We start from the raw sequence: 13,330 nt of genomic DNA, 5'->3' as shown, positions 1-13,330 counted from the left end.
GGTTGTTTCCTCATCAAACTTCTCATCAGCACTTGGAGATGAGATACCATTTGATGGTAGCAAAGAAACTTCAAAGGTTGTTTCCTCATCAAACTTCTCATCAGCACTTGGAGATGAGATACCATTTGACGGTAATAAAGAAACTTCAAAGGTTTGTTTCCTCATCAAACTTCTTACCAGCACTTGGAGGTAAGATACCATTTGATGGTAAATAAAGAAACTTCAAAGGTTGTTTCCTCATCAAACTTCTCATCAGCACTTGGAGATGAGATACCATTTGATGGTAAATAAAGAAACTTCACCATCTTCCCTTTTTGACCTGGCATCTTTGAAAGATTGTCATATGGGCCTGCGCTCTTTTGAGGGGCTAATGACTTTGTTTGAAGGCGGACGAACTGTTTTCGGGGTGAAAACTGCCATTCGTCGACTGGTGCCTGGGGAATCAACAAACTGTTTTCCTAAGAGGAAAACTACCATTCATCGACTCTGTGGGGAACTAAGCATCCCAGAAACAGACAAACCGTTTGAAGAAACTGTCATTTGTCGATCTCTTGAGTATTTAACAGACAAATTGTCTTTCCTTGGGGAAAGACTACCATTTGTTGACTCCGCTGGGGATCATGAACTATCTTCTGGATGAATACTACCATTCACTGATTCTGCCGGGAGGGAATCATTTGTCGATCTTGCTGGGAGATTCTGAATTATTTTCTTTGACGAAAAGTGGCATTTCCGGATCTTGCTGGGGAAATACCAAACTTGTAGGGAATTCCAAAATGCGAAGCAGACTATCTTATCTGAAGAAGACTGTCGAGTGTCACTCTACAGGAGAATCTCGGCTGAGGAATTCCAAAAGTGAATAAACTATCTCTTTGAGGGAGACTACCATCTGTTGAATTGCTTGGGGAGATCCTTGTGTATGAACTGTTGTCTCGAAGGAAAAAGTTTCTCCGGAACTTGCAGGGGAAACTTGAGTTCATGCCTCAATGACTTAGGCATTCACAGGATCAAAGCCTGATTCGACTATGCAATTATGATGTAATGTATGCATGAATATTATGACAATGATAAGATGTAAAGTGAATGTGAATAGAATTGTCGCGGATGTAAAATCCTATGATATGACTCGATTTCTTGTTGATCAGAAGATGTCCTCTTCTTGTAGTTCGAACTCTGTTGGGAATATCTGGTTATCAGTTGTCCGCTGTCCGAAGTGAGTAATATGAATTGAAGTGAAGATCCGTCATCGGGAGATGTTCGCAAAGCGACCTCATGGGGAAATCTTGGTTCCCGGAGTCTCAACCGTTCTCGGAGCAACTGTTTGCATTCTTCCTATTGTTTGTAAACCTCAGAAAGAAATTTCACCTTTATTTTTGCAAGTAAATTCATTTTTATTTTATGAAAACATTTGTTTCAAGAAAATGACTGTTTAAACTTAAAATGCATTTCAAGAAACTGAAAAAGACTAGATTTGCAAAGAAAAAGCACAAGGCTCAAATTATTATATATGGAATGGTAATCAGCCAAATGCTTGATTCCATGGAATATTTACAAAGTTGGAAATTGGTAATTTTCTAGGAAAAGGGCTACGATGAAACGTGACGACCGTTATCTTTCCCTTCCACTCTGAGCTGTGCTGTATTTGTGCTTCGTAGAAGATGACCTACTGCTGATGAATACTCTGCTATGGATTTTGAATGATCAAGTTTGTCCTGAACACAGTTACTTGCCATATATCCCTAACTTTTGCGTAAACTACCCCTTTCGGGTTTTAAGTTTACCGGGATTGATTACTTATTATTTTTTATGTCTCTAATTTTTGCCTGAATCGCCCTTTCGGGTTTTCGATTCACCGAGACGCTCTTTTTTGCCTAAGCCGCTCTTTGCGAGTTTTCAACTTAGCGAGCTGTTCTTTTGTTTATTTAGGCGAAGTATTTCTTGACTGCGTCAACGTTCACAGGACGGGTGAATTCTTCTCCATCCATAGTCGTGAGTATTAAGGCTCCTCCTGAGAAAGCTCTCTTGACCACATAGGGGCCGTCATAATTGGGAGTCCATTTCCCTCTCGAATCTGTGAGAAAAGATTGAATCTTTTTGAGTACAAGGTCGCCTTCTTTGATTGTGCGAGGTCGAACCTTTTTGTCGAAAGCTTTCTTCATTCTTTGTTGATATAGCTGTCCGTGGCATAAAGCTGTCATGCGCTTTTCTTCGATTAAGTTCAATTCATCGAATCTGCTTTGACACCACTCGGCTTCTGTTAATTTTGCTTCCATCAAGACTCTCATTGATGGAATTTCAACCTCTATAGGTAGGACTGCCTCCATGCCATATACAAGGGAGAAAGGAGTTGCTCCAGTCGAAGTACGTACTGATGTACGGTAACCATGTAGAGCATACGGGAGCATTTCATGCCAATCCTTGTAAGTGATGACCATCTTCTGAATGATTTTCTTGATGTTTTTGTTAGCTGCTTCTACAGCTTCATTCATCTTTGGTCTGTAAGGAGATGAGTTGTGATGTTCAATCTTGAATTCTTCACAAAGCTCCTTCATCATTTTGTTATTCAAATTTGACCCATTGTCAGTGATTATCTTGCTAGGAATGTCGTAGCGACAGATGATGTGATTCTTGATAAACCTGGTGACAACTTGTCTTGTAACGTTTGCATATGAAGCTGCTTCAACCCATTTGGTGAAATAGTCTATGGCTACCAAGATGAAGCGATGTCCGTTGGACGCTTTTGGCTCGATCATTCCAATCATGTCGATTCCCCACATGGAGAAAGGCCAAGGGGAAGAGAGTATGTTGAGAAGAGATGGTGGCACATGAATTCTATCGGCGTAGATCTGACATTTGTGACACCTCCTTGCGTACTGGTAGCAATCTGACTCCATTGTCAGCCAAAAATATCCTGCTCTCAGTATTTTCCTTGTCATGGTATGTCCATTGGTGTGAGTACCAAAGGAACCTTCATGTATTTCTCTCATGAGTATTTCTGCTTCTTTTCTGTCAACGCATCTGAGCAGAACCATGTCGAAGTTTCTCTTGTACAGAACATCTTCATTCAGGAAGAATCTACAAGCTAACTTTCTCAAAGTCTTTCTATCTTTCTTTGATGCCCCAAGAGGGTACTCTTGCTTTTGAAGAAAGTTCTTGATGTCGTGATACCACGGTTTGTCGTCGATGATTGCTTCTACTGTGAACACATGAGCGGGCCTATCCAGGCGCATAACATCGATCTGAGGAATGTCATTCCAATGATTTATCCTAATCATGGAAGAGAGTGTGGCTAATGCATCAGCCAAGTTGTTTTCTTCACGAGGAATGTGATGAAAATCTACCCTGTCGAAGAATGGTAACAATCTTCTCGCGTAGTCTTTGTAAGGAATTAGCCCTGGTTGGCGTGTTTCCCATTCTCCTTTGATTTGATTGATGACCAAAGCAGAATCTCCATATACATCCAAGTGTTTGATTCTTAGATCCATGGCTTCTTCGAGACCCATGATGCAAGCTTCATATTCGGTCTCATTGTTTGTGCATTTGAAAGTTAATCTGGCGATAAATGGAATATGGGTACCCTGAGGTGTAACAATGATTGCCCCAATTCCTCGTCCATAAGCATTGACAGCTCCGTCAAAGATTAAGCCCCACTGGGATCCTATCTCAGGTCCTTCGTCTGGTAGTGGCTCGTCGTAATCTTTCATCTTGAGGTACATGACGTCCTCGTCCGGAAAGTCGAAACTGGTTGATTCATGACCATTGAGTGGGTGGTGAGCCAGGTGCTCAGCTAGAATGCTTCCTTTCTCAGCTTTCTGTGCGTGATACTCAATGTCATATTCTGATAACAACATCTGCCAACGGGCAATTCTCCCGGTTAAGGCAGGCTTCTCAAAAATGTACTTGATTGGATCCATATGAGAGATCAAACAAGTAGTATGTCGAATCATGTACTGGCGGAGACGCTTGGCAGCCCAGGCCAAAGCACAACACGTCTTCTCGAGCATGGAGTAGCGGGATTCACAGTCAGTGAACTTCTTGCTCAGGTAGTAAATGGCATGCTCTTTTCTCTTTGTCTCGTCTTGCTGTCCAAGGACACAACCCATGGAATCTTCTAAGACGGTTAAGTACATTATCAAAGGTCTTCCTTCCACTGGAGGAGACAAGATGGGTGGTTCGAGCAGATATTCCTTAATGCTGTCGAACGCTTTCTGACAATCGTCTGTCCAGACGCAACTTTGATTTTTCCGTAGAAGTTTGAAAATAGGAGCGCAAGTTGCAGTCATGAGATATATGAATCTCGAGATGTAATTCAGACGTCCAAGATGTTAGAACAAGATTTGTTCTGATCAATTATCTTAGTTTTGATGATAACAATAATATGAATTTTGCTTAAGATAATATGGTACTCTAATCCAATGCAATTTCCCTTTCAGGAAATATATATAAAGAGTACGCATAATTCAGCGCTCAGAAGCTTTGTCTCAAAGGGTTCAGTATGCAACATCAGAACATGGTCTGGCAAGACATCAGAAGATGGTCGAAGCAGAATCAGAACATGGGTCTATGGAAGCATCAGAAGAACATGAGATCAGAAGCACTGAAGCTCAGAAGATGGTATAACGCTCAGAAGCACTTCAAGGTCAGAAGATCAGAAGATGCTATGCACCAAGCTGTTTGACTCTGATGATATTCAAACGTTGTATTCACAAACATCAGGTCAGAAGAAAGTACAAGTGGCAAGCTACGCTGACTGACAAAAGGAACGTTAAAAGCTATTAAAGGCTACGTCAGTAGACACAGCGTGAACAAGGCTCGAGGTAGTTGACAAAAGCGTACAACATTAAATGCGATGCTGTACGGAACACGCAAAGCATTAAATGCATTCAACGGTCATCTTCTCCAACGCCTATAAATATGAAGTTCTGATGAGAAGCAAGGTTAACGATCCTGAACAATACAATTCAAATTTAACTTGCTGAAACTCTGTTCAAATCCAAAGCTCAGAATCTTCATCTTCATCAAAGCTCACTACATTGCTGTTGTAATATATTAGTGAGATTAAGCTTAAAAGATTAAGAGAAATATCACAGTTGTGATTATCGCTTTTAAGAAGCATTTGTAAACTCTTAGAATTGATTACATTAAGTTGTAAGGAACTAGAGTGATCGTGTTGATCAGAATACTCTAGGAAGTCTTAGGAGTGAACTAAGCAGATTGTAACTAGAGTGATCGTGTTGATCAGTAGACTCTAGAAAAGTCTTAGAGGGTATCTAAGCAGTTGTTCCTGGAGTGATCAGTGTGTGATCAGAAGACTCTGGAAGACTTAGTTGCGGACTAAGTGGAAAACCATTGTAATCCGTGCGATTAGTGGATTAAATCCTCAGTTGAGGTAAATCATCTCTGCGGGGGTGGACTGGAGTAGTTTAGTTAACAACGAACCAGGATAAAAATAACTGTGCAATTTATTTTTATCTGTCAAGTTTTTAAAGCTACACTTATTCAAACCCCCCTTTCTAAGTGTTTTTCTATCCTTCAATTGGCATCAGAGCGCCGGTTCTAAGGTGCAAGCACTTAACCGTGTTTAGAAAAGATTCAGGAAGAGAAAAACGCTTCAGTAAAAGATGGTTGATGAAAGTGAAAAGTCTACACCTACACCTGCATCTACATCTGGCTCTGCTGAGCAATACAACGGTAACAATGGTTATACTAGACCGCCGGTATTTGATGGTGAAAACTTTGAATACTGGAAAGATAAACTGGAAAGTTACTTTCTGGGTCTAGATGGTGATCTATGGGATCTTCTGATGGATGGTTACAAACATCCAGTAAATGCCAGTGGCTTAAAGCTGTCAAGGCAAGAAATGAATGATGATCAGAAGAAGCTTTTCAGGAATCATCATAAATGCAGAACTGTTTTGCTGAATGCTATCTCTCATGCTGAGTATGAGAAGATATCTAACAGGGAAACGGCCTATGACATATATGAGTCCTTGAAAATGACTCATGAAGGAAATGCTCAAGTCAAGGAGACTAAAGCTCTAGCTTTAATCCAGAAGTATGAAGCCTTCAAGATGGAGGATGATGAAGACATTGAAAAGATGTTTTCAAGATTTCAAACTCTTACTGCTGGATTGAGAGTTCTTGACAAGGGATACACCAAGGCTGATCACGTAAAGAAGATCATCAGAAGCTTACCCAGAAGATGGGGTCCTATGGTGACTGCATTCAAGATTGCAAAGAATCTGAATGAAGTTTCTCTGGAAGAGCTCATCAGTGCCTTGAGGAGTCATGAAATAGAGCTGGACGCAAATGAGCCTCAAAAGAAAGGTAAGTCTATTGCATTAAAATCAAATATCAAGAAATGCACTAACGCTTTTCAGGCTAGAGAAGAAGATCCTGAAGAATCAGAATCTGAAGAAGAAGATGAACTGTCCCTGATCTCCAGAAGGCTAAATCAACTCTGGAAGACCAAGCAAAGGAAGTTCAGAGGCTTCAGAAGTTCAAGGAAATTTGAACGTGGAGAATCTTCTGATGAAAGAAGATTTGACAAGAAGAAGGTCATGTGCTATGAATGCAATGAGCCTGGACACTACAAGAATGAATGTCCAAATCTTCAGAAGGAAAGTCCCAAGAAAAAGTTTCATAAGAAGAAAGGTCTTATGGCAACCTGGGATGAGTCAGAAGATGATTCAGAAGATGAGCAGGCCAACTGTGCTCTGATGGCGACAGAAGATGACGAATCAGAATCTACATCAGAATCAGATTCTGAAGAGGTATTTTCTGAACTTACTAGAGATGAGTTAGTTTCCGGTCTAACTGAACTTCTGGAACTCAAGTCTCAGATTAGTCTCAAATACAAAAAGCTGAAAAAGCTATTTGAATTTGAAACAAAGAAGCTTGAGTTGGAGAATTCTGAATTAAAAGAAAAACTTTTAAAATTATCCAATAATGTTGGATCTCCTTCTGATTCAGAAAAATCCACTCCTAGTCTAAACCATATTCTGAAAGAATATGATTTAAGTTTCAGGAAGTTCTTATCTAGAAGTATTGGCAGAAGTCAGCTAGCTTCTATGATATATGCTGTGTCTGGAAACAAAAGAGTTGGCATTGGTTTTGAGGGTGAAACCCCATACAAACTTGAACCTGTTGATGAAATGAAAATTACATACAAGCCATTGTATGATCAGTTCAAGTATGGCCACTCCCATGATATTAGGCACACTTCACATGCTCAAAGTTTTCACATAACACACACCAAAAAGCATGTGACACAACCTAGGAAATATCATGAAACTCACATTAAAAACTATCATGCTGTTCCTCCTATTGCTTACAATGTTAAACCCAAGTTCAATCAGAACTTGAGAAAATCTAACAAGAAAGGACCCAAAAAGATGTGGGTACCTAAGGATAAGATTATTCCTATTGCAGATATCCTTGACTGCAAAAAGGACAAAGCACAACATGTCATGGTACCTGGACTCTGGATGCTCGCGACATATGACAGGAAGAAGGTCTATGTTCCAAGACCTGGTGCTTAAGTCTGGAGGAGAAGTCAAGTTTGGAGGAGATCAGAAGGGCAAGATAATTGGCTCTGGAACTATAAAGTCTGGTAACTCTCCTTCCATTTCTAATGTACTTCTTGTAGAAGGATTAACACATAACCTCTTATCTATCAGTCAATTGAGTGACAATGGTTATGATATAATCTTTAATCAAGAGTCTTGCAAGGCTGTAAATCAGAAGGATGGCTCAATCCTATTTACAAGCAAGAGGAAGAACAACATTTATAAGACAGATCTGCAAGATCTTATGAGTCAGAAGGTGACTTGTCTTATGTCTGTTTCTGAAGAGCAGTGGGTCTGGCACAGAAGATTAGGTCATGCTAGTTTGAGAAAGATTTCTCAGATTAACAAACTGAATCTGGTCAGAGGACTCCCTAATCTGAAATTCAAATCAGATGCTCTTTGTGAAGCATGTCAGAAGGGCAAGTTCTCCAAACCTGCATTCAAGTCCAAGAATGTTGTTTCTACCTCAAGGCCATTAGAACTCTTGCACATTGATCTGTTTGGCCCAGTCAAAACAGCATCTGTCAGAGGGAAGAAATATGGATTAGTCATCGTAGATGATTATAGCCGCTGGACATGGGTAAAATTCTTGAAACACAAGGATGAGACTCATTCAGTGTTCTTTGATTTCTGCATTCAGATTCAATCTGAAAAAGAGTGTAAGATCATAAAGGTCAGAAGTGATCATGGTGGTGAATTTGAGAACAGATCCTTTGAAGAATTCTTCAAAGAAAATGGTATTGCCCATGATTTCTCTTGTCCTAGAACTCCACAGCAAAATGGAGTTGTAGAACGAAAGAATATGACTCTTCAAGAAATGGCCAGAACCATGATCAATGAAACCAATATGGCTAAGCATTTCTGGGCAGAAGCAATAAACACTGCATGCTATATTCAGAATAGAATCTCTATCAGACCTATTCTAAATAAGACTCCTTATGAATTGTGGAAGAATAGAAAGCCCAACATTTCATATTTCCATCCTTTTGGATGTGTATGCTTTATTCTGAACACTAAAGATCATCTTGGTAAGTTTGATTCCAAAGCACAAAAATGTTTCCTTCTTGGATATTCTGAACGCTCAAAAGGCTACAGAGTATACAATACTGAAACATTGGTTGTAGAAGAATCAATCAATATCAGGTTTGATGATAAGCTTGGTTCTGAAAAACCAAAGCAGTTTGATAATTTTGCAGATTGTGATATTGATATATCAGAAGTTGTTGAGCCAAGAAGCAACGCATCAGAAGCAGAGCTTCTCAGAAGCAAAGAACCAGAAGATCAAGTATCAGCTTCTCTGGAGGATCTAAGTATTTCTGAAGAACCATCTGTCAGAAGATCATCCAGACTCATCTCTGGTCATTCAGAAGATGTCATTCTTGGAAAGAAGGATGATCCAATCAGAACAAGAGCATTCCTTAAGAACAATGCAGATTGTCAATTAGGTCTTGTATCTTTGATCGAGCCAACTTCTGTTGATCATGCTCTAGAAGATCCAAACTGGATAATTGCTATGCAAGAAGAACTGAATCAGTTTACAAGGAATGATGTTTGGGATCTTGTTCCTAGACCAGATGGATTCAATATAATCGGCACAAATTGGGTCTTCAGAAACAAGCTCAGAATGAGAAGATGAGAAATTCTTACATATGAGTATCCTTTGATATGAAATTTTTTTAAGAAGTTCTGATAGAAATCAATTAGAAATTGTGATTCAGTTATCACTAACGTTTCAGTGTCTAAGTTGATTCAGAATCTCTATAAAAGCAAAACAGCTGTAACTGGCTATCCAGATGGTAAACACGTGTTCACTATTCCTGGACAAGCGTGCGTGCAGTTGAGGGGACATCTACTTAGGTAACTGTGCAAATCACGTCTTTTGTCATTATTATCTCTCCTCATGTCACGTAACATTAAATGCTTTTCATCATTTACTCTCTTTCAGTTTTCTTTTTATACTCTTCAAACGTTTCTTTTCCCTCTCATATTTCTCTCTCTTTGCATTCGGTTTCTTTTTCGTCTCTCTCTCTTTTCATATCATAAACCCTAGCAGTTTCCAATATCTGAAAATTCATCATGAATCCATCGTCAAGCTCTGGGAATCAAGACAACGATAGGAAACAAAAGAGAAAGGCATCTGCTGAACCAGAAACCAAACCTAAAAGAGTTAGGATCTCCTATGACCCTCTCAAAGTGTATCAACCCCTTGACGGTTCCCCTCAATCACCCCCCTCTTCAAAGACCTCCACTACCTCTTCCTCCTCATTCATCCTCTCGGAACCACCTTCTTCACCATCTGATATCTCCTCTCCTTTAACCCTTCCATCAGATATTTCTTCATCTCTCTCATACCCTTTTCCCACCAGAACACCTAATCCCTATAGTGTTGTTCTTCCCGACTCAAGGTTCACTGTCAACCCTCCAACCCCTACCACTCAAACATATCTGGAGCTTTTACATGCTGATGTAAATGGCTAGTTGGAGATTCTAGGTGCTGCTCACCTTAATCATCTGGATGAGTATGCTACAAACAACCTTTGGAATACCTTTCGTCAGGATTTTCTGGATAAGGCTACAGACACTCAGAGAAGGATTATGTCTGAAGCTCCTGGTGTTCGTGGTCTCCGGTTGGAAGTTGGTGAGAGCAGCCATCACCAGCTCATCAGGAACAGAAATGTTCTTGAAAGGAAGATACCAGCAGATGAGTTGGAAGAAGAAAATCTCTGCAGAGACATCGTGGTGTGGATACCATGGTTTCCTGTGCTGACTGGAGATTTTCAGTGGCTGTTCAACTGGTTCAGAATGAACACTTCTGAAAAAGCACCTCACATGGTCTTTCCAGTAGTGGTTTATCGTGCTGAAGTTGCTGGTCCTACTCCTCCAACAAACCTAGCAGCTATTCTTCAAGCATTGGAAGATGGAACTTCTGAGCTGCCTGAACCAGAATATGCTAAGGCTACTTCTGAGTCAGACTCAGATGAGGAAATGGAAGATGCACAAGCTGAAGATCTTCCAGAAGATCACCCTGCTGAGATTGCTGTCCCTCTGGGCAGAAATACTGGTGCTTCTTCTTCTGGTGAAACCTCAGCTCTGATGGAGACCTTGGAAACTCTTCATCAGAATCAAGTTATGCTGGCTTCTCGTTTGGACGCGCAAGAAGCAGCCAATGCTGAGTTTCGTTCCTTCATGACAAGGCAAGCTACAAGCACTGACGGGATTCATGATGTTCTGGCGCGGATTTTGCGTAGGCTAGGATCTTAGTCTTTTGGTCTTTGTAGTTTCCTTTCCTTGTTGCATCTGTTTTCCTGCATTCCTTTCTTGTAATCCTTTTTAGTTATCAATGAAAAAGTTTCTTTGCTTTTACATTGCAGCAATTCTATTTGTCGTTTTATGCATCTGAATTCTTTTGAAATATTCTTTTTGATGTTATGACAAAAAGGGGGAGAAGATAAATGATAAATGATTTGATAAATGATTTGATTAATCTATCAGTTGCTGGGTAAAGCTCCCACACATTTACTAACAAGAACTGCAAGTTCTATATGGTTTAAGTGTTTTGCAGGTATAAAGAAGTGAAGAAAATCTTCAAAGCAAACACAAGAAGCAAAACCATGGAAACTGAAGCAAGCTGAGTGCTGTCAAACTTCAGAGATCAGAAGCAAGAAAGAAGAATGAATCAGAAGCACTGATAATAGAATTTGATCTATATTTGTCTATTTGTTCTGACAAAATTCTATTTGCTCTGATACATATAATGTTATGGCTCTGATACATTATTTGCTCTGATACATTATTTTAGCCTATATGGCTCTGATTCATATAATGTGTTCAAACATACATTTTATGTTCTAACTCGTTCATGCTGACTTTTGTCGTTTAGTTTTTGTTCTGTAACATTTCAGGATGTAGAGATGCTCAGATGATGCTTTGGTACATTCAACAATGTTCTGATACAAATCTAGCATGAAATGATGTTGGTAGAAATTCAAAGCTCTGAAGCTATCCGAGGGAAGCAGAAATCAGAAGCTGCGAATGTTCTAAAGATCCAGAAAACTCAAGTTCTGAAGCTGTCCTGAATGGAAGCAGAAATCAGAAGCTGTGAATGTTCAGAAGATCAAAGAAATTCAAGTTCTGAAGCTGTCCTGAATGGAAGCAGAAATCAGAAGCTGTGAATGTTCAGAAGATCAAAGAAATTCAAGTTCTGAAGCTGTCCTAGATGGAAGCAGGAATCAGAAGCTGTGAGTGTTCTAGGGATCTAAGGAAATTCTAGTTCTGAAGCTGTCCTATGGAAGCAGAAGTCAGAAGCTATGAATTCTCTGAAGACAAGAAGCTTATATGATCGTCTCTACCGAAATAATCAGGGAAGTCTTTTATTAAAGTTCTTCGAGTATTTATTTCAGGGGGAGATTATTTATCTCAGGGGGAGATTGTTAATCTCAGGGGGAGACATATTCATATGCTTATGCTATAGCTGTGTAATTTGTCTTTTGCCTTTTATTCTTTCTGATCGCAAATTCATATCATTTATATATGTTTTTGTCATCATCAAAAAGGGGGAGATTGTTAGAACAAGATTTGTTCTGATCAATTATCTTAGTTTTGATGATAACAATAATATGAATTTTGCTTAAGATAATATGGTACTCTAATCCAATGCAATTTCCCTTTCAGGAAATATATATAAAGAGTACGCATAATTCAGCGCTCAGAAGCTTTGTCTCAAAGGGTTCAGTATGCAACATCAGAACATGGTCTGGCAAGACATCAGAAGATGGTCGAAGCAGAATCAGAACATGGGTCTATGGAAGCATCAGAAGAACATGAGATCAGAAGCACTGAAGCTCAGAAGATGGTATCACGCTCAGAAGCACTTCAAGGTCAGAAGATCAGAAGATGCTATGCACCAAGCTGTTTGACTCTGATGATATTCAAACGTTGTATTCACAAACATCAGATCAGAAGAAAGTACAAGTGGCAAGCTACGCTGACTGACAAAAGGAACGTTAAAAGCTATTAAAGGCTACGTCAGTAGACACAGCGTGAACAAGGCTCGAGGTAGTTGACAAAAGCGTACAACATTAAATGCGATGCTGTACGGAACACGCAAAGCATTAAATGCATTCAACGGTCATCTTCTCCAACGCCTATAAATATGAAGTTCTGATGAGAAGCAAGGTTAATGATCCTGAACAATACAATTCAAATTTAACTTGCTGAAACTCTGTTCAAATCCAAAGCTCAGAATCTTCATCTTCATCAAAGCTCACTACATTGCTGTTGTAATATATTAGTGAGATTAAGCTTAAACGATTAAGAGAAATATCACAGTTGTGATTATCGCTTTTAAGAAGCATTTGTAAACTCTTAGAATTGATTACATTAAGTTGTAAGGAACTAGAGTGATCGTGTTGATCAGAATACTCTAGGAAGTCTTAGGAGTGAACTAAGCAGATTGTAACTAGAGTGATCGTGTTGATCAGTAGACTCTAGAAAAGTCTTAGAGGGTATCTAAGCAGTTGTTCCTGGAGTGATCAGTGTGTGATCAGAAGACTCTGGAAGACTTAGTTGCGGACTAAGTGGAAAACCATTGTAATCCGTGCGATTAGTGGATTAAATCCTCAGTTGAGGTAAATCATCTCTGCGGGGGTGGACTGGAGTAGTTTAGTTAACAACGAACCAGGATAAAAATAACTGTGCAATTTATTTTTATCTGTCAAGTTTTTAAAGCTACACTTATTCAAACCCCCCCTTTCTAAGTGTTT

The sequence above is a fragment of the Vicia villosa genome, linkage group LG6 (genome assembly GCF_029867415.1).
Source record: "Vicia villosa cultivar HV-30 ecotype Madison, WI linkage group LG6, Vvil1.0, whole genome shotgun sequence".
NCBI classification, from domain to species: Eukaryota; Viridiplantae; Streptophyta; class Magnoliopsida; order Fabales; family Fabaceae; genus Vicia; species Vicia villosa.
This window is presented reverse-complemented; position numbering follows the sequence as displayed.